The following is a 27,989-nucleotide window of genomic DNA, read 5'->3' on the forward strand; positions in this document are numbered from 1 at the left end:
TTACAAGACAGCAGCAACAGCTACATGTGTGCATCTAACTCTATAACTAAAGAAGAACTCCCTCCTAGAGCACTGCAAACTGATTGGTTTACACAGATCATGTGATCTTACAACACAAGGTTATTCTTAAAGCTCCAGTCCTATGTTTATCAAAACTATAATTACTACATTCCACCCTCTTTAACTTTTCTGTACATTTTGTATTTACAAGGATATTTATCTCATGACATTACAGGTCATGAAGTTATAAGTTCAGTCTTTCAGGTGGTTTCCTGATCCGTGTGGAAAATTGTAGCTCCACGACTTCCTATTCTTTGGCAGGAACCACAGTTTCTGAAACCACAATAACATCACGTACCTCATTAGGCACAGACAGTTCAGTGTCGACTCTGCCAGATATCGGGCATGTCTGTCCTTGGTTGAACAACTTCGAACCACAGGTTCAGCAATGGTTACAGATGGAACATCATTTTGTTGGGTTATCTCCCTTCTTCTTAAATGATCCCCGTGCTTACGGGTGATCCAGGCCCTCCACTTCTACATGGTACGACAATGGTCCAGTCACAGAACTTACTTTACCAGGCAACCTATCAGTCCCCCGCCGAAATTCCTTACATATACTGCTTCACCAACAGTAAATTTGTCGCCCATGACTATGCAAAACATGAGTCGCTGTTTGATTCCCTTGACTTTTCTCCACCTTACTGTCCAAAGTGGGAAGTATCATGCTTAGCCTTGTCCAAAGACTTCACCTTATCAGTAATTCTGCAAATGTTGCACCTGTAGTAGTGTGTGGGGGAGGGGGAGGGGTGTGGGGGGGGTGGTCAATCTGTAGTGAAACAGGAAACAAGCAAGTTTAGTTTCCAACTATTCACCTGTTAACTTTTTTATTCCCACCTTAAAAGTTTGTACTGCTCTTTCCGCCAGTCCGTTTGATGATGGATGGTACGGTGCAGTCTTCACATGGTTGATACTATTTTGGCTGACAAAGCTTTGTAATTCAGAGCCAGTAAATGCAATACCATTATCTGAGACAATTACTTCTGGCAATCCATGGATAGAAAAGCTTTGGTATAATTTTTCTATAGCAGCGCCTGATGTTGGTGACTTAACCTCATAAACATCTAATCACTTGAAGTGAGCACCTATAATTAGTAGAAACATGATTCCAAGAAAAGGACCAATGTAATCTATGTGCAGTCTCACCCAGGGCTTAACAGGCCACTCCCATGGGTGTAATGAGGCTGCTACCGGCTGTTGGCTTGCACACTGTGTTTAACCACCTTCTCAATATCGCCGTCCATTCCCAGCCACCAAAGATAACTTTGAGCAATCATCTTCATTCTTGAGATTCCCAGATGGGCACTGTGTAATTCTACCACCTGCGCACCCCATAATAGAATATCATCTTGACTGCTCATTTCATGTCTTTGGTTGAAAAATGGCTTCAATTCATCAGGGCCTAGTTCCTGGGTCCAACCATTTAACACTTGGTCTCTCACTCGAGACTGGACTGGATTATGATAAATCCAGTTTCATATCTGCCTAGCACAGACTGGAAATTCATCGCTGAAATGATCTCTTGGGGAATTGGAACATGTTCATTATTCTCTTGCGAAGGAAAGCAATTTAGGACATCAGCATTGGCTATATGAATCCTGGTCTGTGCACAAAAGTGTATTCATATGTCGCTAAAATTAGGGCCCATCTTTGAATTCATGCAGAAGCTATGGGAGGGATAGCCTTTTCTTTGCTAAATCGACCCAAGAGTGGTTTGTGGTCTGATACTATTGTGAAGTGTCACCCATGCATGTATTGCTGGAATTTGTTTGCACCAAAAATAATTGGCAGACCTTCCTTTTCGATGTGAGAATATCCTATTTCAGCTGTGGTAAGTGTGGACATATAGCCTATTGGCCTCTCTGTACCGTGGTCCCTCTGGTGAGATAGTACTGCTCCCACTCTATAGGGGAATGCATCGCAGGCTAACACCAATTCCTTTGTTGGACCGTTGATGCTAACAAATTTGAAAAATGCAAGAGCTGTTTGACTTTCATGAAGTCTTCTTTTTGGGGTGACTTCCAAACCCAATGCTGGTTTTCCTTTAGCAGTGTATGTCGAGGGGCTAGAATCGTTGATAAATTTGGTAGAAATCGGCCATAATAATTTACCATCCCTAAAAATGATTTAAATTCAGAGACGTTCTTAGGTCTAGGTGCCTCTCTGATTGTTTTAACCTTCTCTTCAACAGGGTGTAACCCTTGGGCATCTATCCGGTGGCCCAAATAAATGACCTCATTTGCCTGAAAAGTACATTTTTCCTTCTTTAGGTGCACTCCTGCTTCTAAAAATCATTTAAGGATTTCCTCCAGATTAGCCAAGTGTTCCGTTTCCGTGAATCCAGTTATTAATACATCATCCAGGTAGACCACAACTTGAGGTAGTCCATAAGGCCATAAGACATAGGAGCATAAGTGGTTCATTCGGCCCATTGAATCTGCTCCGCTATTCAATGAGATCATGGCTGATCTGATAATCCTCAAATCCATCTTCCCACCCCTTCCCCATAACCCCTGACTCCCCTGCTGATCAAAAATCCATCTACCTCAGCCTTGAATATACCCAACAACCCAGCCTCCACAGCCCTCTGTGGTAGTCCTTATAGCGAGCTCTCCATTGTCCTCTGGAAAATGGCTCAGATCGAAGGAATACCAAGGGACAGGCATGTGTATTGCTATAATCCTTTGTGGGCATTTATGGTCACAAATTCTATGGAGGCATCGCCCAGCCAGTTGCTGATATGAGTGAGTATATGTTGTCCCTCCTGCTAGTTTAGCATAGTGGTCTCCAATTTTGGGAATTGGGTACCTGTCCAGTTTACTGTTTTGTTGACCGTTAGTTTATAGTCCCCACAGATCCGGACGGTCTGAACCGGTTTTAGGGCAGGGACTATGGATGGTGCCCACTCTTGAGAACTAAACCGCCCTTATGACACTCAGCCTCTTTAGCTAGTTCAACAGCGTCAACCTTCTCTCTCAGAGCATATGGCACCAGCCTTGCTTTTCAGAAGTGAGGAGTTGCTTCTGAGCCCATGTAAATCTTGGCCTGTAGGTCTTTGATTTTCCCCAGTTCATCCTGGAAGATGACGTCTTTTATTTTTTAGCAGCTCTGGCAGTTCACCGACTTTCAACTGGAAGATTTTGGACCAGAGTAACTTGATGTCTTTCAACCAATCACAACCTAGAAGGCTTGGCCCTTCATCTTCTACCACCATCACTGGCATGGGTATACATGATGAATGTAGGACCCTTGGAAGTACCTAGGATCAGAGAGGCCTTGGTGTACATGTCCACTGGTCCATTAAGATAGTGGGACAGGTAGATAAGGTGGTTAAGAAGTCATATGGGATACTTGCCTATATTAGCCGAGGCATAGAATATAAGAGCAGGGAGGTTATGCTGGAACTGTATAAAACACTGGTTAGGCCACAGCTAGAGTATTGCAAGCAGTTCTGGAATCCGCATTATAGGAAGGATGTGATTGCACAGTGAGAGAATGCAGAGGAGATTTACCAGGATGTTGCCTGGGTTGGAGAATTTTGGTTATGAGGAGAGATTGGATAGACTGGGGTTATTTTCTCTGAAGCAGAGGAGATTGAGGGGGGATGAGATTGAGATATACAAAATGATGACGGGCATAGAAATGGGAGACTGGAAGGAACTTTTCCCCTTGTTGGAGGGATCAATAACCAGTGGGCATAGATTTAGTGGGCATAGAGGGGCAGGAGGTTTAGTGGGGATATGAGGAAGAATTTTTTCACCCAGAGGGTGGTGGGAATCTGGAACTCACAGCCTGAAAGGGTGGTTGAGGCAGAAACCCATACCATTTAAGAAGTATTTGGATGTGCACTTGCGATGCCACAGCATACAAGGCTATGGGCCTAGTGCTGGAAAATGGGATTAGAATAGTTAGGTACTTCTTTGACTGGTGCAGACTTGATGGGCTGAAGGGCCTTTTTCTGTGCTGTAGACCTTTTTTGATAGTTGTGCTGTTTGGTGCCTATAATAGACAGGTACACAGGTAATACCCTTTACTTGGATTTCTTTGCCTGTATACATTTTCAACTTGGCAGAAGTCTGTTCCAAATTTAATTGTTGAGTACCTTTATTTAAATATCTGAAAGTGTGCTTTCCTACTACAGTGGAAGAAGCACCAGAGTCTGCGTCCATTTTTAAGGGTTTTCCATTCACCGGTAAGGTGACAGTGATTGGCTCTGTTCCTGCTTTCATGTTGAATAAGAAAAAAATGTCAGAATTGGTTGTTTCTGGTTCTTCCACATTATATATTTCATTTGACGTTGTTTGTTAGCTGGAAGCCTGTTTTAATCTCACTTTGCAGTGTTTTAATATGCGCCCTCTTGTGTGACAAAAATAGCACTCCACCACTTTTAGTTGGCAATTGTTGGGAGTACGATTGTTTCCACGTCGATAACAATTAGTTTTTGAATTTGCAGCTGAGCTGTTTTCTCTAAATTTTCGGGTAGCGGGGGTTGCTTCCTGCTTTGTGGCGGAGTCCCAGCTTTTCGCACCACTTTTGGTTGACCATTCCCACCCAACTAGGATAACTAGGAATCGCTTGTGAATCCTTTACAGTGCTTTCCATCGTAAGCATTATTTCGAACACTGCCTTAAAATCAAGATCCACTTCAGCCAGCAATCTTCGCTGAATAGCATCATTATGCACACCACAGACCAAACGATCCTGGAACATATCATTCAGGGTTTCACCAAAATTACAATATTCTGTTAGTTGTTTTAATTTCATCACGTAGGTAGCAATTGTCTCCCCCGGGGCTCTATTCTGTGAATTGAACCTAAACCCCTGCATTGTGACTGAGGGCTTGGAATGAAAATGTCTCTTAATGAGGTCTACTAATTCACTGAAAGTCTTTGAATCAGGGGCACTGGGGGCTGTCAAGCTTCGAATTAAACTGTAGTTCTTGCTCCCACAAATACTTAGGAGAATCACTCTCCTCTTTTCCTCTCCCGTAATTTCATTGGCTTGAAAATAGAACCTAAGACATTCTATATATTGAGACCAGTCGTCTGTTGCTAGCCTGAAGGGATCGATTCTGCCAAACTGTGACATGTCGGATGAGTATATCTTCCTTTCTTTTTAATTATCATCAAGCCACAAAGTATCATTACACACCTTGGAGGCCATTTCACTCCAATGTAGGGAGTTCATCGTTGCATTCAAACATTACTCCAGGTTTAGTCAGTCCAGGTGACTGGGATAAAATCAGTAAATAGAAGTTTGGAAATTACTGCAGTCCACTTGTTTGAGGCCCCAAAAGTTAATTAATAATCCTGTATTGTCACTACAATGTAATGCAGTACCATACTAGCAGATTTTACATTGGTTGTTGAAAAAGATAAAAATTGCTTTTTGTAATATATGCCTGATATGCATTTCAAAAATTAATTGAAGACATATTTTCTGACTGTGGACATAATTTCCTTCCTCATGCCATTTTTATTGTTAGAATTTTGGTTGTACCTCATTGTGTTAACTGTGCAATCTTAATCACCTTCAAAAGATCTTTTTGATGCATTATTCACTCAGTTCTTTTGAAGCAAAAGTGTAACAAAGGTATTTTGCATAACAGTTTCAATTAGAGATGGTTAAGCCTTAACTGATAAATAGTAATGTGTAATGTTTCAGTGTGGGCTCTTTAATGGTGATACCACATCTGAAAGTAGTCACCTACTGGCCTTCTCAGTGTGTGACATTTCACGAAGTGCACAGTTTAAATCCTTAGTTGTGATGCTATTTTGATGTAGCACCCTTTACTGGCTAACTGGATTCATGTGGAAAAAAGCTGAATTGCCTAATTGCAAAGTGTCCAAGTGCCTGATGCACAAAAAAGTTAATAGCATTTGCACTTTACTTGGCATTTGTACTTTGGCATAATTAATATGTCTCACCTGGAATCAGTATATTAATACATAATTACAAGTGCAAATATTCCCTTTAATACTACCTAGCCAATTGGAGAAAGGTTTGGTAAATTAGAAAAATAATGTTGTGGGAATGGAGCCAGAAACATGCATTTCGACAAATGTGGAAGGGAAAAAAATATGTCAGAAACTACACAGAAAAAGGAAGCAAAACTACCCAACTTCATTCATGTAGAGCAAAGTACGTTTTACCAGCTTTGGTAATTGCCATTTATTTTAGTTTGAATCATTTACACAAAAAAATGTTTGAACAATATTGTTGTTCATAGTATTGCCATTTTGCCCAGATTGTATTTCAAGGTGAAGAAAAATTGAAGTGCAGTATTCTTAGTTGGATTTCAGCATAATGTTGCACCAGCTTGAAAGAAGATGATATTATGAGTAAACTTGACACTTTTAAAAAAATTCATTCAGGGGATGTGGGCTTCGCTGGCTGGGCCAGCATTTATTGTCCATCCCTAATTTCCCTTGAGAAGGTGGTGGTGAGCAGCCTTCTTGAACTGCTGCAATCCATGTGGTTTAGGTACACCCACAGTGCTGTTAGAAAGGGAGTTCCAGGATTTCAACCCAGCGACAGTGAAGGAATGGCAATATATTTTCAAGTCAGGATGGTGAGTGACTTGGAGAGGTACCTTCAGGTGGTGGTGTTCCCATCTATCTGCTGCCCTTGTCCTTCTAGGTGGTAGTGGTCGTGGGTTTGGAAGGTGCTGTCTAAGGAGCCTCGGTGAATTCACTTTCAAATGAACTTTCAAATGGGAAAAAGTACAGACAGAAATGTGAAAAAAAATTCCGAAGGCTTAGACAGTAAAGGAGCACCAAGGTAACATGGAGTTAAAATTAAATGGGGACTTTATTGGAAAGATTAAGGCATGAGAAAATTCTCAGTCCAGCTGAAGTAGTCTGTACCTGCGTGTTTGTGAATTGTTTTGTACAAGTCAATCACTGCAATTCTACACACTAATTTTAAGGTGGGGCAGACTGCTTCAGGAGCTTGGATAATTTGCAGATTTGTACAATTTTACTGGAATTTCACAAAATTGTTGCCTGAAAATTTTGTAAACAGGAAAGAATGGAATAATAAGGTGTTGGCTGATCTGGCTGCAAAATCTGACAACCCATTAGTTGGCTGGCTGGGCCCCTCCTGAAACATAGCATAGGATTTTCTTGTTGCAAATCCACTCAAAATTAAAGGATAATTTGAATTAAGTGACAGTGACATACCAAATATATGCTTACTCAGTGGGCTAAAGGGAAGGGACATTTGCAAGTTCTCTTAGATAGTAGTCAAAACAGAAATTCTGTCTTGAAACTCGGATTGATGCAGACTACAAGTGCAAAAGGTTTGGTTGCAGAAAACAACTAAATTTGATACACTGAAGTTTCAAGTGTTTGAAATTGTTAAGAAGAGTTCTTGTTCTGTGAATCAGCAGTTGACGTTTGAGGCTGTAACTGAAGTTAAAATGCAAAGATTAAGGTACATGCCAGAGGTGGAGCAGTTATAGGGGAACAGTAGCAGGTTTAATTTGTGTCAGTTGAATCCTGGAATCACTTAATGCTTTGTACTTCGTATTAATGGAAGGTCTGAGTCGTTTCCCTTGCATTTCCTGATCTAAACTCATAATTTCTTCCTGGACTGTTTCAACATGTTCAGTGGTGGTGCTGGCTGATGATGCAGGTGGCCATTTCCTCCTTTACCTTGGGGCTGACGACAACACTAAAGATGTCTACTCCTGATCCCAACCCACCCCCCCGCCCCCCACCATCTCAGTCAGACTTCTAGAGGAACTTCTACAGTCCTATCATAAAATCTGAATAGTAGTAATGGTAATGGAAATGGTACTCTGCATTAAAAATTCTGACTTGGAATGCAGGTGCTATTCTCCAAGAGCTACAATGGGAACAAATCCAAACCTGCTGTATTCTCTACAACAGATCTCCCATACAAAATTGCACAATAGAGGAGAGAGTGCTGCTTCTATCCATCCCTGTCATATTCAAGGGCAACATTATTGGTGTTCCTAGGTTATTTTGGGATTTTTGCCTGCCTTGCTCCTGCTAGGCCCGATGGGACTTGCACTTCCTGAGAGCAGAAATAGGTCCTATCCTGAGCCTGGGAAGGGAAACACAAAATAGTAAGAAAATAGCAATTGTTCCTTACAGATCGTTTTCCTTCAACAAATGGGCTGCTCGATGGGGCAAGATTTTATTTCTTTCTCTTTAATCTTTTAGGGTGGTATGATGATTTAACTTCTGCTTCCTCTTTGAGGTGGGTGCTTCTGATGTGCCATTACAGGTGCTGGTTCCCGTCCAGAATATGTAAATAACCCCATTGCCACTATCACTTTCAGAACAAAATGCTGGGCAGAGACCCACAAAAACACCCTTCTACTTCTTCAGTGGGCTCTGCAGACATCTGTTTTTTTTTGTCTGAAAAGCAATGAGCTTTGTTCAAATGCTGATCCACAGTCATTGTCAGTATGACTACCTGTGTAACAGTAGAAAAGTTACAGAACCATACAGACACACGGGAGCACCACCATCTGGAAGTTCCCCTCCAAGTCACTCACCATCCTGACTTGGAAATATATTGCCATTCCTTCACTGACGCTGGGTCAAAATCCTGGAACTCCCTCCCTAACAGCAAAGTGGATGTACCTACACCACATAGACTGCAGCGGTTCAAGAGGGCTTACCATCACCGTCTTAAGGGCAATTAGGGATGGGCAATAAATGTTGGCCTAGCCAGCAAAGCCCACATCCTGCGAGTGAATTAAAAAAAAATTCACATCTAAATCAAATGTACGTCCTGTTTCAAAAATCAAGAGTCATTAAAACCTTCTTCATAGGATTGTAGCAGTTGCCCCTGTATAAATGATTGTTCTCTTTTGGCTTCTTTTTAAAGGCCTCGATGATTTTCTTAAAACAAATGTTGCTTCACTTTCTCATTACAGCTGGTAGGGATAAGTCGAAGTAGCAGCATCTGATTGCAGCGATGGCGTGCTGTTATTGGGGTAAGCCTATGTTTGCATTGGCAAAAGCATTTCCTCAACCAAAGCCTCAAGGCTATTGAAGTCTATAACTTTCTTTGAACCTTTTTTTTAATGGGAAGGTGTACCATAACCCTCTAATGGATTGGACTATGATGAAATAGTGTGTATTTCTGTATTTAAGTGACATTCCAGATTTAGGCTGATGTGAAAAAGAACTATTGAGACTAAGTCTGCATTGAGTTGACAGGAAATGAGGGACAAGGAGCTCCTTTTTAGTTGCAAGAATTCTTTCATTCCAGTGAAGAAATGTGAAGATTCATAAGTTCAGGTTTCAAATAACTAGAAAATGAACTTTTAATGTCAAGAGCAGTTTGTCTTTTTCAAAGGAACTTTGCATGAACCAGTATTTAATCAAAGCTTTTGACTGTCAAAGGACTTGAAATGTTGTTGCAACTACAATACTGAATTTCAAATACTTCAATGGATTTTGCTTAGAACCACTTTTTCTCTCCTTTTTGTAATGAATGGGAAATACGGTTTACTCCAAACAGTGACAACTTGCCATTTATATAGTGTTTCTAATGTAGAACATGACCAAAAGCGCTTCACAGAGGTGTCATCAGACAAATATGACATGGAACCTAAGAAGGAAATATTAGAAGAGGTAATCAAAAGCTGAACAAAGAGGTTGGTGTTTCATGGAATGTCTTAAATCAGGATGGAGAGATTTAGGAAAGAATTTATGGAGCATAACGCCTAAGTGGATGAAGATACAGCTGCCAAAGAAAGGATGAAAGCATAGTGAAATGCACAAAAGGCCAGAGTTGGAGGAATACAGAATTTTTACGTTTTTGTAGAGTTAGGGCTGGATTTTTGTGGACTCAGAAACACTGTGTACCTTTAAAAATTGTGGGTGGGTTCTGGGTGCAGAGGCCCTGTTCCCGTCTCTGACACATCCAATTTTTGTTGGCATGGGGAAGGGGGTGGGGTGTTATTCAGCAGCTGGGAAACCTGAATTCAGCAGGGCCATTTGAACTTAGTGCTGACTTTAAGCTGACCCCATTTTGATGGTACTAAGTGCTTTAAACTGCAATGCAGGAGCCACAAATTGATGGAGTAGATGTAAACCCTCTTGAAGGGTGGCAATGGATGTTTAAGTGTCATGACCTAAGTTTTTTTAAATTCCCCTGCTCTATAAATTTGAAAAAAGCAACAAGCTTAAGCTGTCAGTGAGAGTTAAAACAATCTACTCTACTGCTTTGATTGACAGGCCATCTGGTGTTGGTTTGAAAAAACATGACACCTGTTCCAAAGTTGACATTTTCCAAGGGCTGTTATTATGCAGTTATGAATGTTTGGCTGAGTTTCAAAATCTACAATTACCTCAGCAAGGTGTCTGAGTTCACAGTTTGATTGACAGCTTAAAAAGGATTAGCTGTTTTTGATATTTGAGTAAAATTGTGATTTTAACCAATTAAGATTTAAAAAGTTTGAATGGGCTTTATGAACACGAGTTTTTTTTCACTATCGTGTGTGTATGAGTGAGAGCTGTATTACATTTTTAGAAGTTTATTTTTACATCTCTATGTGGCTCCTCAGGTCTGCCCATAGTAGATACTGGCTGAATGGCTATGAGGTACCATGGGGGTGGGCAGGGGGCAATATTGGCATTGATGTGGAATGGAGCTATGACAGGTATATGGGATGTGACGGATGATGGCTAGATGGCCTAACAGCTTCTAAAACAATTGGGGCCAAGTCCCAATTAACCAAGGCTGGCCTTCTATCCAGCCTGCCTCAGCACTTGTCCACCTCCGTGGCTGCCTACAATCTGCTTCTGGAGTTGGCAGGCTGATTCTATTCTGCCCCTGCCTCCCTGGAATGAAACTTGAAAGTAATGGGGCCTTTCAAACCGAGGTGGGTCTGCCAAGTTGGGGTATTTCCTGACTCGAGCTACCCACCTTGGTAGTGAAAATCTAGCCACTAGTTAGTTCCGAGATCAAGATGCTGAAGGGATTGAAACATGATGAGAATTTTAAACCTTGATGTTTTGTAAACTGAGAGTCAATGTAATCGTGTAGCAAGGATGGGATTGAGGAATAAACAGGACTGGATGTGGAATAGCAAATGAGCAGCAGATGTTTGGATGATTTGAAATTTAAGGAAGGGGGTGAAGGATGGATTTGGCAGGAAAGTATTGGAATGGTCAACTCTAAAGGTGACAAAAGCATTGAAGAAGGTTTCAGCACAGATGAGCTAAGGCAAGAATGCAAGTGCGTAATGTTATGGCTGTGTAAGTCTTTATGATTGCGAAGATATAGGTCAGTAGATCAACTTGATATTGAATAGCTTGCAAAAAGTTCAACTTGAGACAATGCCTAAGAGGAATGGAATCAGAGGCAAGGGTATTTTTTTTGTTTATGTTTTCATTAGTTGTTAGTTGTCCATCCCTAAATTCCCTTGAAAAGGTGGTAGTGTGTCACTTTCTTGAACTGCTGCAGTCCATGAATTGTATGTACACCCACAGTGCTGTACTGGAGGGTGTTCCAGGATTTTGAGAAAGAGCTGTGGCATAGTTACAAAAGATACTCTTTAAAACCTACCTTTTTGACCAAGCTTTCAGTCATCTGACAATGTTTTCTTATGTAGCTTGGTGTTATGTTTTGTTTTATGAGGTTCCATTGAAGTGCATTGGGCTGTTTTATTATGTTAAAGGTGATATGTAAATATAAGTTGTTGTTGTGAGACTTGGAGGGTAACTTGCAGGTGATTGTGATCCCATGTGTCTGTTGCCCTTATTCTTCTAGGCATTAGAGATCGTAGGCTTCGAAGGTGCTGTCAAAGGAAGCTTGGCAAGCTCCTGCGGTGCGTTTTGTAGACAGTAAACTCTGCTGCCACTGTGCATTGGTGGTGGAAGGAGTGGAAAGGGTGTCGATCAAATGAACTGCTTTGTCCTGGATAGTGTCGAGCTTTTTGAGTGATGTTAGAGCCACATTAACCCAGGCAAGTGGAGAGTATTCCATCACACTCCTGATTTGTGCCATGTAGATGATGAACAAGATTGGGAATCAGGAGGTGAGTTACTCACCAGGATTTCTACCTGCTGACCTGCTCTTGTAGCCACAGTATTTATATGGCTAGTCCAGTTCAGTTTCTGGCCCAGGTGTTGATGGTAATGTCATTGAACATTAAGAGAAAATGGCAAGACTCGTTGGTGATGGTCATTGCCTGGCACTTGCCTGGCACAAATGTTACTGGCCACTTACCAGCTGAAGCCTGAATATTGTAGGTCTTCCTGCAAGCAAGCATGGATGGCTTTAGTATCTGAGGAGTTGCAAACAGGACAGACCACTATGCAATTGAGTGAACCTCTCCACTTTTGACCTTATGATGGAGTGGTGACCATTGATGAAGCAGCTGAAGATGATTATGTCTAGGACAATACCCTGAGGAACTCCTATAGCGATGTTTTGTGGCTATGTTGGTTGGCCTCCAACAATCACAACCACCTTCACTTGTGCAAGGTATGACTCCAACCAGTGGAGAGTTTTCCCCGATTCCCTTTGACTTCAGTTTTAGCAGGATACTTTGATGCCACACTTGGTCAAATGCTGCCTTGATGTCAAGTAGGTTTTCCCCTCTTGTTGGTTCTTTCACCACCTGCCACAGGCCCAGCCTGACAAATATATCCTTCATGTCAACTCAATCTCTAACAGTGCTACCGAGCCACTCTGGCAATGGATATTGAAATTCCCCACCAAGAATACATTCACATATGTGATTTGTGGTGGGGCTGAAGATAGTGGCTTTGTTTTCCCCAATTTTACTGGAGGAAATTCTTCTCCATCCCAGACTGTCAGAGACGCAGTCTGACAACACAGAGGCACTGGAGGGGTTGAGAGAGATAGTGGACGGATGGAGTTGTATGTTGTCAGTATATATTGTGTGGCAGTTGACTCCTCGCCTTTGGACAATGTCGACGAAAAGAATCATATAAATGAGCTGGAGGTGGGATGGGTGGTGAAGGTAGATCCTTGAGAGACTTCAGATAATGGTTTGGGGTAGGAGCTAAGGGAAAGGATTGCTGGAGATACTCTGGCTATGATTGAATGGATAAAAGTGGAAAATAAACGAGGGCACTCGTTGGTCAATGAGTTGGACAATGGGGGAGAAGCATTGAAGGAGGATAGTTTGTTCCTTCTTGTCTAAGGTTGAGAGAGGTAAAGTTGAATAATGCATCATAGTCATTGTGACAGACAATGTCATTTGTGATTTTGAATAGGTTTGTGGCCTGCGGTTAATATTTACTGTGTATCAAAGTTCTGTCAACATCAGTTTTGTTCAAACTTGATTGTTGCACAATTTTATCCCTGTTGTTTTGGATCTAAATCACTTGCTGCAGAATTTAAAAATGGTATTTGGGGGCGTGTTTTCCATTGTGTATTACTGATATGAAAGATGAAGGTTCTTAATTAAGTTTTTCTATGGGGCATAATGATTCCTTTCCACAGCTTTGATTGGGATTTATGTTTTCCCTTCTCCTGGTGAACCTGGTGTCAAGCCAAGGGGATTGCCAGGTAATGAGCAACAGTGAAGTCAGCAAGCAGGGTAAACCAATCGCATTGAAGTATTTTCACAAACCAGGGAGTAAAGTTCAGCGATCACCCTTCACTTTTAGTTGCACTGTACAGAGAGCTAAGTGAATGATATGAACATGCACAGGACGTTAGAGTAAAAGCCGAAATATTCTGATCATTTTTTATTTATGTTTTTAAAAAAAATGTCTTTTTTAATCGCAATGGAGAAATGTTAAGTTCCACAAATAAAAATTAGTTTTTCAAGGCATCAAAAACTGGGCCAGTTTTTTTAAAAAAACCCTGTTCAGGCTACGATACATAAAACAATTGTCTATTCTCAATTCATGGAAATCTATACATTATCCATTGTTGCATGAGGTTTACCAAAATGAATTTACACATCTGGACAACATGTTATTTGTGGTCACAATACTCAACATCTAGGTCCAATACATAACCTTCATATATTTATTTTATTATTGTTTTAAGTCTTGGCAACTTCACATGTTTGACTTGGGTTTAGCAACTTGCTGTGTTTCAATAACTTTCCCTAAAATAGATTTTCCTTGTAGAGTAATCTCAAAATTGCAAACAGATACAAATAAGCACTATTATTTTCTTTTGATGTATTGCCAAAGAAGTTAAGTGCATTTTCTTTTCACTTGACCTCCATGACTAGTAATACAACAAAAAACTTTTATTTGGCAATTTGAACATTGCATTGAGGTGAAATATGTTTAAAATGGATATGTTGTGAGAAGTTATTGAGGCGTTAGTGATCATTGATCAATGCATGCAAAGTTGTAATTATTCCACTGTTGTGCAAGGCTGGTTGGTTACAACAATGGATAGTATTTGGCTCAGACTTAGGGGGTAGTCTGTGATGGTTAGATTCTTAATTTGTCATTACACTCCTTCTTTAGTTTAAAAAAAAACAGGCTTTGGGAAGTTGAGCCCCATGGATTGGTGAAAAGTGGCTTTTATCCTTTTTTCATTTGAAATCAACTTTTTCATCTGAACTGTAATATCATAGGAGGCAGCTGCTTCCCTGACGGGGAAAGGAAGTTGGAGGTTGCACACCTTAGAACTGCAGACTAAGTTGCATCAGAAGCGATCTGAAAACTTGTGTTGGAATTTGGCACAAGGAGCCGAAACAATGTAACGTCTGAACCAGTTAGAAAATAGCATTGGCTATTTTCCCTTTTTGAGTTTGATGAAAACAAATGTTCTATTCTCCCTCAAATATCTATGATTCAAATGCTTTGTGAATTGAGCATTTGGTAATTGTCCCAGTGTGAGGTATTATAAGGTGATTATGTTCTGAACTATCCCTTCAATTCAAGGTAAAATAATGAATAGAGTCATGTGATCTGCTGCGAGATCTGTCCCACAAGGAGCCTATTTGGCTTAGTTACCATGGAGACCAGGGACCCAGGATGTGTGTTTTGAAATGCATGTGCGAGGTTTAACACTTAAAAATAAAGACAGAAGCAGATGTTCTTACTTTCTGTCTCAGAGACTTTGGACGGGGCCAGAGAGAGACAGAGCAGCAGTTACTGAGAAAGGAGGCTGTTTTTGTGTAGACAAAATGCAGGGGTACACTTCAAGGTGAAGGAACCCATAGCGATTTAAGAATACCGGAGGATTTGCCCTGGCTGGGAGAAGAAATCACTGGACTGGACCTTAGTGCTGAAAGCCAGTTTGGGAATTCTCAGAGGAATGAGGGAGAGAGGATCTTTGATGGTTGCTGGATGTTGTGACTCAGTGAAACAGGGAAGTGTGAACCCATTGGAAGCTGGGAGCGATTCTGGGCTGTTTCCTGAAAAGACTGCAATTTTGTGGAAAACCTACCATAATCTATGGTAGTATTTGTGGAAAACCTACCATATCTGTCTATGTGTATAAGATGCCCGAAAACCATCCTCCGACAGGTCCTGTTTTCTTAACTCTCAAAATGGCTAATGTTTCGGGGGAAGACAAAGAAAATGCTTTGATACTCTGACGTGCTCCTTGATGTACAGCAGCATTCTATTAATGACTGGGAGAAGGTTGCTACCAATGGTTCAGAATGGTGACAACTTGTCCATCAAACTTTGAGTCAGAATGCCTTAATAATGAGGTAGAGCAGCAGCAGAGAAGGGAAGAAAAGGAAGTAAATCCTGCATTTCAGATCCCACTACCTCATAGGACATCCTGCTCCATGTTCCCAAAGATATGTGAGTTGAAAATTAACCCGTTCAGTCACATGAAGACCCATGGCAGAAATTCATGACCCTGAGTAGACGCCATCCTCAAATTGAGGGACAGCAGACGATATGCGGCTTGGGGTTATTGGTCTTGTTAAGACATTAATAGGGATTATCTTTTCTGTAGTTTAGTGTTAGTTGATGACTAAGTAGTATTAATCGATGTTGATTTTAATTTGTTTCTTACAGTAAAAAGTCTTGAAACCTGAAATCTTGTGGTGCAAATGGCAATTCCATTAAGTTGCTCACTGGGAATTCAAATATCTTTTTAAAAATTATCAGTCTCTATAGGGATCGTGTCAAAATTGCAAAGGTCATTCTTTGCTTTGTTACAAATTTAAAGTCCTATTACTCCTTCACCCATCACTTTTACATACGAAATAGGAGCAGAAGTAAGGCCCCCTCAAGCATGCTCTGCCATTCAGTAAGATCATAGCTGATCTTTCTTGAGTTCCTCATTCTCATCTACCCCCAATAACCTTTGATCCCTTGCCTAACAAAAATCTGTCACCCTCTGCCTTAAAAAAATATTCATTGACCCCGCCTCCACCGCCTCCTGAGGCAAAGTGTTCCAAAGTCACACAATCCTCTGGGAGAAAAAATTTCTCCACATCTCTGTCCTTTAAGGGTGACTCCTAATTTTAAATCAGTGCACCTAGTTCTCAACTCACCCACAAGAGGAAATATCCTTTCCATGTCCACCTTGTCAAAACCATTCAGGATCTTGTATACTTCAACCAAATCACTCCTCACTCTTCTAAACTCCAGTGGAAACAAGCTCAGCCTGTCCAACCTATCCTTATATGACAACCCGCTCATTCCAGGTATCAATCTAATAAACTTCCTCTGAACTGCCTCCAACGCATTTGCATCCTTCCTTAAATAAGGAGACCAAAACTGCATACAGTATTCAAAATGCAATCTCACCAATGCCCTATATAACTGAAGCATAGTATTCTTACTTTTATGTTCAATTCCTCTAGTAATAAAGGATAGCATTCCATTAGCCATCTCGATTACATGCTGTATCTGCACACTAACTTTTTGCGACTCATGCACCAGAACACCTAGATCTCTCTGCACCTTGGAATTCTGCCGTTGTTCTCTGTTTAAGTAATATCTGCTTTTTTATTCTTCCTGCCAAAGAGAACAACTTTACATTTTCCCACATTATACTCCATCTGCCAGATTTTTGTCCACTCATTCAACTTATCTATATCTGTCTGCAAACCCCTTATGTCTTCACAACATACTGTCCAACCTATCTTTGTGTCATCTGCAAATTTAGCTACCATGCCTTTGCTCCACTCATCTAAGTCAGTGATATAAATTGTAAAAAGTTGGGGCCCCAGCACAGATCCCTGTGAGACTCTACTCATCACATCCTGCCAATCAGACAAAGGCCCATTTATGCAAACTCTATGGTCAGTTAGCCAACCTACTATCCAGGCTAATATTCTAACCCCTACATTATAAGCTTTTATTTTCTGCAGTAAACTTTGATGTGGCGCTTAAATGCTTTCTGGAAATTCAAGTACAGTAATCCTACAGGCTCCCTTCTATGCACCGTACATGTCACTCCTTCAAAGAACTCTAATAATTGGTTAACCATGATTTCCCTTTCACAAAGCCATGCTGGCTCTTCCTGATTACCTTGAGCTTTCTAAGTACCCAGCTATAAACTCTTTAAGGATCGACTCTAACACATTCCCCATGACAAACGTCAAGCTAACTGGCCTATAATTTCCTGTTTACTGCCTCCCTCCCTTCTTGAATAGAGGGGTTATATTTGCTACTTTCCTGTCAGATGGAACCTTTCCAGAATGTAGGGAATTTTGGAAAATTAACACCAATGCATCTACTACCTCATTAGTCACCGCTTTTAAAACCCTTGGATAAAGTCCATCCAGACCCGGAGACTTGTCAGCCTGCAGTTCCATCAGTTTGCTCAGTACTGCTTCCCTAGTGATTGTAATTTCACCAAATTCCCTCTCCCTTCCACCTCCAGATTTACAGTTATTACTGGAATGTTTTTGTATCTCTATAGTGAAGACAGAAGCAAAATATTTGTTAATTTCATCTGCCGTTTCCTTATTATCTCCTAATAACTCCCCATTGTCACTCTCTAGAGGACCAACACTTTACCTACCCTTTTCCTGTTTAAGTACCTGTAGGAACTCTTGCCATCTATTTTTACATTTGTAGCTAACCTCCTGTCATACCCCAATTTCTTTCTCCCAATTAACCTTTTAGTCATTCTGACGTTCTTTATGTTCTGACCAATCATCTGACCTGCCACTCATCTTTGCAAAATGATATGCTTTTTCCTTAAGTTTGATGCTTTCCCTAACTTCTTTAGTTAATTATGGATGGTGGGCCCTCCTTTAGAATTTTTATTTATAGCAGGAATATACTTTTTCCGAGTATTCTGAAATATCTCTTCAAATGTCTGCCGCTGCTTCTCTATTGATTTACCCCCTAGTCTAGTATCCCAATTCACTTCAGCTAGCTCAGCTTTCATGCCCATGTAGTTGTCCTTACTTAAGTTGAAAATACTAGTCTTAAACCCACTCTTCTCCCTTTCAAACTGGATGTAAAATTAAATCATATTGTGGTCGCTGCTACCCAAGGATGCCTCCACTCTGAGGTCATTAATTAATCCTGTCACATTACACAATACTAAGTCTAATATAATCTGCTCTCTGGTTGGTTCCAGAACATGCTGCTCTAAGAAACCATCTTGAAAGCATTCTATGAACTGCTCGTCCAGGCTACTACTGCCAATCTGATTTTTCCAGTTTATATGTAGATTGAAGTCACCCATGATTATTGCCGTCTCTTTATCACAAGCACCCAACATTTCTACCATACAGTGGCCACAAAACTAAGGATAATGTATTACCACGAAAATATGAAATTGTGCAATGGCATTTCCAATATTGTGCTCACCCTGTCAATAGCAGACCGATGAGATCTAGCCTTATCTCTTAGTGTTAAATTTTATTAGTACTATGCCTCATCAGAAATAAATTTAGTCCAATATTATTTTGAGCAACTATAAAATTAAACTCAGATTTCAACCCATTTTTAAATTTAAATTTTTGTTTTTAATAAAGAAAAAACACCAATTCTGGGCAGAAAGAAATCCAGAAGTAACTGCATACTCAGCTCTATGTGGGGTGCAGATTGCAATCCAATTGAAGTTAGTTCCAGCTGTGAGATTATTTTATGGGTTAGGTTTTTGGCTATGAATCATGTTTCTAAACAATTGGACCCAGTACTGCCCTTCTTCCCATTGCTCTACATTCCAAGTTGGAGTACCATTCCCTCATCAAAGCTGATGGACAAGTGAAATACCTGTGGGGAATTATTGCTGTATATGCTAACTTTAGCATTAGAAATACAAGCAATATGAGCATGAACACAATATGACAATGGCGCCTTTGCACATTAATTTTTGCAGAAGAACTTGTTTATCACTTTTGATTAATTCATGGGATGTGGACATCACTGTCTAGGCTAGCATTTATTGCCCATTACTAATTGTCCTTGAGAAGGTGATGGTGAGCTGCCTTCTTGAACTGCTGCAGCTCACATGGTGTAGGTACACCCACAGTACTGTTAGGGAGGGAGTTCCAGGATCTTGACCCAGCAACAGTGAAGGAATGGAGATATATTTCCAGGTCAGGATGATGTGTGGCTTGGAGGGGACCTTCCAGGTGGTGGTATTTCTATGCATCTGCTGCCCTTGTCCTTCTAGGTGGTAGTGGTCATGGGTTTGGAAGTGCTTCTAAGGAACCTTGGTGAGTTCCTGCAGTAGATGGTAAGACTGCTGCCACTGTGCGGAGGTGGAGGGAGTGAATGTTTGTGGATGGGGTGCCAATCAAGCAGACTGCTTTGTCCTGAATGGTGTTGAGCTTCTTGAGTGTTGTTTGAGCTGCACTTATCTAGTCAAGTGGGGAGTATTCCATTACACTCCTGACTTGTATCTTGTAGATGGTGGACAGGCTTTGAGGAATTGGGAGGTGAATTACTCTCTGCAGGATTACTAACCTCTGACCTGCTCTTGTAGCCACAGTATTTATATGGCAAGTCCAGTTCAGTCTCTGGTCGATGATAACCCGCAAGGTGTTGATAGTCGGAGATTCAGTGATGGTAATGCCATTGAACATCAAGGGGCGATGGTTAGATTCTCTCTTGTAGGAGGTGATCATTGCCTGACACTTGTGTGGCATGCATGTTACTTGTCAGCCCAAGCCTGGATATTGTCCAGGTCTTGATACATTTGGACATGGACTGCATCAGTATCTGAGGAATCGCGAATGGTGCTGAACATTGTGCAATCATCAGTGAACATCCCCACTTCTGAACTTATGGTGGAAGGAATGTCATTGATGAAGCAGCTGAAGATGGTTAGGTCAAGGACACTACCGTGAGGAACTCCTGCAGTGATGTCCTGGAACTGAGATGATTGACCTCCAACAACCACAACCGTCTCCCTTTCTGCTTGGTATGATTCCAACCAGTGAAGAGTTTTCCCCCTGATTCCCATTGACTCCAGTTTTGCAAGGGCCCCTTGATGCCACACTTGGTCAAATGTTACCTTGATGTCAAGGCCACTCTCGCCTCGCCTCTGGAGTTCAGGTCTTTAGGCGATGTTTGAATCAAGGCTATAATGAGGTTAGGAGCAGAGTGGCCCTAACGGACGCCAATATGAGCGTCGGTGAGCATTTTATTGCCAAGGAGGGGCCGCTTGATGGCACTGTTGATGACCCCTTCCATTAATAATTGAGAGTAGACTGATGGGGCAGCACTTGGTCAAGTTGGATTTGTCCTGCTTTTTGTACACAAGACATACCTGGGCAATTTCCCACATTGCTGGGTAGATGCCAGTGTTGTAGCTGTACTAGAACAGCTTGGCTAGGAGCGTCCCAAGTTCTGGAGTATAAGCCTTCAGTACTATTGCTGAAATATTGTCAAGGCCTAACATAACTAAATCTGACATAATGGTTATACTTATTTGGTGGAAGTAAGTTATTAGACCAATGGTTTGAAATGGTGTAGGTAGTTTACTTAAAAATCCTTTTGAAATTATTTTAACTTTTTTTTCCCATTTAAAAAAAATCCCCCTGGCTGCTGTTCACAATTTCCCCAATTTTTGTTTGGGCCATATTAGGCAAATTAGTAGCATAAGACGACATAATGAGTGTTCGGAAGATAATGTGTTAGGTTTCATTTGTTGAAAAAGTGCATAACTTTAAGAAATCCTGGTGCAAGTAAATCAACAGGATATTACAGCTGGCTCCAGCCTGAGGTCATTGAACACATTTGGCTGGAATACATGAACATCAAAAGCACAAAGGAAAGGTTTTTATGTTGAAGAGAATGGATACATTATGCTTTTAAATACAAATGTTTTTGATGGTTTGTTTTCCTATCGGCCTCAACAAAGAGTATATTTAATATATTCTATGGCATTCGCTACTACTGTGTTGAATTATCTATGATTGCATTTATTGCAATAAGTGGCCATGAACTGTGCACAGGATGTTTGAGTTTTTGAACAAACTTTTGCCTTGGACCTCAAGTTCTAAGGTTCTTCTGTTACCTGATGGTTGTACATCAAGCAATGTAATTCGGTATTCAATGACAATATTCTAATGGCCCATTTTATTTTTTCATATGCAATCTGGGGGAAGGATTTCCTCTCCTCTACTACCTGTAGCACATTACTTACACGTTTGCCCTGACAAAGGACCATCAGTCAGGAACAGTCAATGGCTTTTTTTGGCAGTCAAATAATTTGAAATTATATGGAGCATTTAATGAATGAGGGGAAAAAATTGAGATTATTTTTGATGTCTGCGTTTTTAAATGTAGCTTGTTTTTCTCTTAATTCTTTCCTCCCCCCACCCCCACTTTCCCACCATTTTAGCTGACCTGGGAGTTGCAACTATTTCAATTAAATGCTTTCTTTACTACGCAAATTTAATCTATGCCATCCCCATCCATCAAAAATGAACAGAAGAACTGGAGCATGGTATAACTTTTGAGTGTGAAAGAACATTGATTCTGCAAGGTTTCAGACTTCAAAATTCCTAGGGCAGAATTTTTCAGTCGGCATGCTGGGATGGGTGCGACATGCCGACGCGCAAAATGATGTGTGATGACATCGGACATGTGTCCTGACGCCATCGCGCAATCCTGCGATATTTCGTTTGGCAGGCACATGCCGGAGTCAGCTACATGCCCGCTGATATGTAAACGGCCCTTTAAGGCCATTAAGAAATTAATTAAAATACTTGTTAATGCTGCCCATCCAACCTTACGGTTGGCAGGCAGGCGAAAAGGCCAAGCGGCCATCGCGTTTTTAGGATACTTCATCCACAAGCGGGATGGGGTTTCCTAAAGCTTTTATTCAATAAATAAATTATTTTTCATAAATATAAAAAAATATGTCCCATCTCATCTGTCACATGAGGGGACATGTTTAAATAAATTTATAAACATTTTATTTAATTAGTTCAGAAGCCCTTCAATGTCCCTGAGGCAGCCCTGTGCCTCAGGGAGATTTTAGCGCTCTTTTGTGCGCATGCGCAAAAGAGCACTGGCCACGACTCTCCCTCCTCCCGTATAGGTAGCGCCGTTACCGGTCATGTCTCACGCTGGGAAGGCCCACTCACGTAAAATGGCAGTGCGGAACTGATTGCAGGCGGTGATCGGCCTGCCGAGCCCACCCACCGCCGACAAATTCCTGCTCTAGAGATACTAACATTGGTGATTTTTGTCCAGTGCATCGTGCACCAATTCTGAGAAAACCTTACCTTTTCAGTGAACTCACAACCTACTTATCTATTTTTTTCTGCTTTCATATCATGGTCAGTCTACATTATAAGATGAAGGCAGGTTCTCCATGCAGGGGTGTGGGGCATGCTTACACAAAACCTTGAAGAAAACTTAGCAAGCTGCTTCAAGTTGAGTGCACAACTAAATTTTTCCATCTGGCTACCCTGTCCCCAAACTGCACACCGGACCCACGCATAACACAATCTTGGGTCAACTATTTAAAGGGCTTTTTCAAAGATGGAGTTGAGAGGAACTAGGTAATTTGGAAAAGTGACGGTATGAAGCACTTAACATAAATTCAGGACAAGCAAGGTCAGCAGCATAACTTTCCCGATGGTGGGAGGAAGAAACCTGCTACTCTCATCAAAAAGGTATGGTTGGAGCTGGCTGGTGGTGAGCAGCAGAAGCATTGTGCCCAGTCTTGATGCAGTACGCCAAGTGGTTTAATGACCTGACCAGGTCATGAAAGCTGAGTATAATCACTGATTCACCTACATCCTGTATTGTACAACCCCTGCGGCACCCCATCCCCACTCTTGGCAAAGTGTATTCCATCAGTCCACTCCTCATATTGACTTAATTATACCCATCATTCACTTTCTTTGCAATTTCTCAGCTCCCCATCCACTGCTGCCACTCACCCCAATCCTTATGTAATGTGATGCATCTGTCTGAGAGTCATTTTCAGTAAATGTATTGCACCCATCGAGTGGACACCTGATCTTCAGACACTCGCAGTTCTGTTCTTTCACACCCCTTGTTTGAGAAGAGAATGAAAAATGCAAGAGAAAGGACAGGAGGTGGCCTGCCCACAAATTTTGCAGCTTACAGAGGCAGAAGAAACATGCACGGAGATGCGCATCTGCATGCAACTCAACTGCCTGCTCATGTTGTCAAAGGGGAAAGTGTCATAATTGATCCCTTGACATACAGCCCATTCATCATCTACCTCATACATTTATGTGTAAGTGACTGAGATGCCTCCCCGGCACAAGGAAGAAGCCAGAGTTAAAGAAATTGAGCACAATGGTGACGTTGACAGTGATGGGCAACATGTGGCCAACAGGGAGCAACACTTTAAGGAGGCTGCAAATGTCCACGACTTCCTACCGTATCAGCCCATGGTGTTCCCCCAATCCTGAAGTCGTCCATTTGAAAGCACCCAGTTTTTTCAGAAATGCCTTTGTCAATGAGAAAGTTCTGAAAATGTTTGTCAGAGGAATTAGGAATGCAGCTGTAAGCATATTGGGACTTCAATTAGACTGATAAATATCCCATTTAAGTGTCACTGAGTCTTGCCTCTGTTTCACTGCCAGTTTCCCACGCCCCGGGAGCCCCATGCTGAAGGTGTTAATTTCAAATCCCTGTTGAAATCTTCAGCAAATAGGCAACTCTCACGTGGCCAAATACACAACTTTTAAACTCAAGTGGGCGTGTTGGAGGTGAGTGGGATCAGTTTTGAGAATTTTCGAATTTTCACCTCCCTCTGCCCACAACCCACCTGTCCTGGGGGTTAAAATTTCTCCTGGTGTCTCCTATTCTGTGGAGATGTGAGTTGTTCTTGACCCCTGGCAGTCTAGTTGCTGTATTTATATATTTCTTCCTTGGAAGGTATACATGTTGTCTACCTGTCTAAAATATGTTTGCACTGGTTTCAGATATTTTGGCAGGTCTGTCTATGAAGGAAACTGAATTATGGGTTGAAAAACCTGAATGTTCATCCCCAGCTGTTATGCAAAAGTCACTGTGTTGGAGAAGGGGGTAAATGCAGAGGGCAGAAATGGTCAACGTAAGATGGTAGAGATTCCACTTTTGGTGCAGTTGATAATCGGGCCGAGAGCTATGTGGATTGCACATTCAGAGAGGTGGTCACACTGCAGCTTAAGGGCCTGGAGACAGAGAGGGAATGGGTGACCACCAGACAGTGCAAGAGAAGCAGGCAGGTAGTGCAGGAGCACCCTGGGGTTCCGCTCATGAATCGGTTTTCCATTTTGGAATCTGGTGAGGGTGTTGGTTCGTTAGAGGAGTGCAGTCAAAGCTAAGTTTGTGGCACCACGAGCAGCTCGGCTGTACAGAGGGGAGGAAGAGGAAAGGAAAAGCAATAGTGATAGGTGATTCATTGTTTATGGGAACAGGCAGGTGTTTCAGTGGTTGCAGACGTGACTCCAGGATGGTATGTTGCTTCCCTGGTGCCAGGGTCAAGGATGTCACAGGACATTCTTCAGGGGGAGGATGATCAGCCAGAGATCGTGGTCCACATTGGTTCCAATGACTTAGGTAGGAAGGGGATGTAGTCTTGCAATCAGAATTTAGGGAGCTAGTAGAAAACTAGCAAGCAGGATCTCAAATGTAACAATCCCTCGATTATCCCAGTGCCACATGACAGTGAATACAGCAATAGGAGGATAAGGCAGATGAATGCGTGGCTGGAAAGATGGTGCAGGAGGGAGGGCTTTAGATTCCTGGGACACTGGGATTAGCTCTGGGGGAGATGACACCTGTACAAACCGGACCGGTTGCACCTGAACAGAGCGGGACTGAGGTCCCTGTGGGGCGTATTGCTAGTGCTGTTGGGAGGGCTTTAAACTAACTCAGCAGTGGTGTAGGAACCAAGAGAAAATAATAGAGAGGAATACCAGGATTCACCAAATACAGAAAGGGACAGATAGCATTAGTATAGAGAATAGTAGCCAATTGGTAAAGCTGGGGCAAGGGAGAAAGTAACAAAATCTAAATCTGGGTTATTATGCATGTATCTGAATGCACGGAGTATAGTAAATAAGATTGGGGAGTTACAGGTGCAGATTGCCATGTGGAAATATGATGTTGTGGCGATAATAGAGACATGGCTCAAGGAAGGGCGGAACTGGGTGTTAAATATTCCTGGGTACAAGGTGTTCAGAAGAGATAGGAAAGGAGGAGGGGTGGCAGTATTGGTTAAGGAGGGCATTGCAGTGCTAGAGAAAGAGGATGTCCCAGAGAGTTCAAGGACAGAATCAATTTGGCTAGAGCTAAGGACAAAAACAGTGCAGTTACATTGCTCGGTGTAGTCTATAGACCGCCACATAGTGAGAAGGACGTAGAAGAACAAATCTGCAGGGAAATTACAGAGAGACGCAAGCATTAGTTATAATGGGGGACTTTAATTGCCCAAATGTAGACTGGGACAGTGGTAGTGTAAAGAGTGGAGAGAGGCAAAAGTTCCTAGATTGTGTTCAGGAAACTTTTCTACAGCAGTATGTGTCCAGTACAACAAGAAAAGATGTACTGTTGTACCTGGTTCTTGGAAATGAGGTGGGCCAAGTAGACCAAGTATCAATGGGAGAACATTTAGGAGTCAGTGATCACTAAGTGTACGTTTTAGGATGATGATAGAAAAGGATGATAGGCAATCCAGAGTAAGAATAATTAACTGGGCAAGAGCTGACTTTGATGGGGCAAGAACGGAACTGAGCCAGATAGACAAAAGATTCGCAGGAAAAGCTGGAGCTGAACAATGGGCTACCTTCAAAAAAAAAATTGGTTTGGGCACAGTCAAGGTATATTCCATCGAAAGGGAAAGGTAGGGCAAAGAAATCCAGAGCTCCTTGGATGAAAAAGGAAATAGAAATTAAGATAAAGAAGAAAAAGTGTGCTTATGACAGGTGTCAGATAGAAAATACAATTGAGAATCTAGAAGAATACAGAAGGTTCAGAGGGGAGGTGAAAAAACATATTAGAGAAGTGGAGAGAGATTATGAGAAAAGACTGGCAGAGTGTCTTTCACCGAGTGGATGATCCTGCAGCTGCAGTTGATGTTTGTCTCGATGTGTGTCCCTGGGAAGAGATCGTAGAGCACAGAGTCCTGTGTCACAGAACTGCTCAGGATGAATCTCAACAAAAGCCATTGTATCTCTCTCAAGAACTTCTTTGCAAAGGTACATTCCACAAGGAGGTGCCCAAAACCTCTTGGTCTTCCAGTGCAAAGTGTTGTCCCTAACTGAGTGTTGCAGACTGGCAATTTCCAAGGTCCAGGACTATGTGCTAAGGGATGCACTAAAGCTTGGGGCAGCTGCCGCAGAGGTGCAATAGGGAAAGTTCACTGTCTAAGACCTTTCAGCATAGTGTACGGAGAGGCTGAGAATGGTATAGGCCACTCGAGCTGTATGATTCACATTGAATGTATACAGTGAATATTACATGTATCACAATTGTTTTGAAGTGCCAAAGAGTGCAACATGACCTATGGAGACAACTTAAATACCATTGCACGGTCTGTTATGACCATTTTGAACTGTCAGTAATGTTCCTTTGATTGTATAGAAGCACCTCAGGGTGCAACATGATTCTACGTAAAAATCTTGAATATTGTTGCGTTTTCTGTGATGGCCAGTTTGAATTGTTTTGTAATGTTCTTTCAGATGTTTTATGAATGAAGTATATTTTGGCAAAAAAAAATGTGGCCAGGGGACATGCTCGTCTCCAAATAAGGATGATGGGCAGGCTTTCGAAGCTGAAGAGCCAAAAGGTAAACTGCAGGCTCTCCTGTTTGCTGCCGGGAGGCCACCATCAAGCATTTGCTGGACTCTAGGTGCTGTGGTGATCTGTAGCCCAACTAGAAAATTCCAGCCGGTCCACCCGCCAATGGCCTTAAGTGGCCTCTTAATAGGGCTAACAAGCTACCTGTCGCTTGCAGGCAGGGTAGCCACTCAGCACCTGAACTGGCTTCTAGAAAAATGGCCGTGAGTCAGGACAGTGGCAGGTAATCAACATACCAACCAATGTCGGAAACTTCCATGTTTGCCTGCCTCTGTTCCTGCTGCCATATCGGAACTGAAATTCTGCCTAAAGTTTCATGGTTTCGTCAGACTTTCCCCTGCCTCTCACTCTCACCTGTTCTCTCTTCTCTTTTCGCCGTCGCTGTCTGCTCACCTCAGCCTATCTCCAAGTTTATTGATCAATACTTCATTATAAAATGTAGGGATGACTTCTGGAGATCTCTGACCCAAGACATAGATTTGGCTAACACTGAGTGAAATTCCCCTGTGTTCATAATCAGTTGTAATTCTGGGAAAAAACAATTCCTATACGATAATATTTTATGCTGGGAGATCTGTTTTGCTTTAGAGTTACCTCAGTCATTTTTTTCAGCTTTGTGGATTCACTTTACTCCAGCACTGCATATCGTTCATCAAGGTTGTTGCTGTGACCATATTTCAAAGACCATTTTGCTGCATTTTATGTAATAAAGCATTGGAATAAATAAAACCTTATAAACATATAATAAAACACTGGCATTAAATTCTTTAAATTGCATTTTTATGTCTCAAG

At 41.7% G+C, this 27,989-nt stretch overlaps 1 long non-coding RNA gene across 1 annotated transcript in view; it reads left to right on the plus strand.

The window, feature by feature from the left end:
- Positions 1-27,989, plus strand: part of LOC121280191 — a 903,449-nt gene that overhangs the window by 180,249 nt on the left and 695,211 nt on the right. Inside the window, exon 3 of the long non-coding RNA XR_005943559.1 lies at positions 8,972-9,031. This is a non-coding gene — a long non-coding RNA (uncharacterized LOC121280191). The remainder of the gene's footprint in view (positions 1-8,971; positions 9,032-27,989) is intronic.

This window comes from Carcharodon carcharias, chromosome 7, assembly GCF_017639515.1.
Source record: "Carcharodon carcharias isolate sCarCar2 chromosome 7, sCarCar2.pri, whole genome shotgun sequence".
Classification (NCBI taxonomy): Eukaryota; Metazoa; Chordata; class Chondrichthyes; order Lamniformes; family Lamnidae; genus Carcharodon; species Carcharodon carcharias.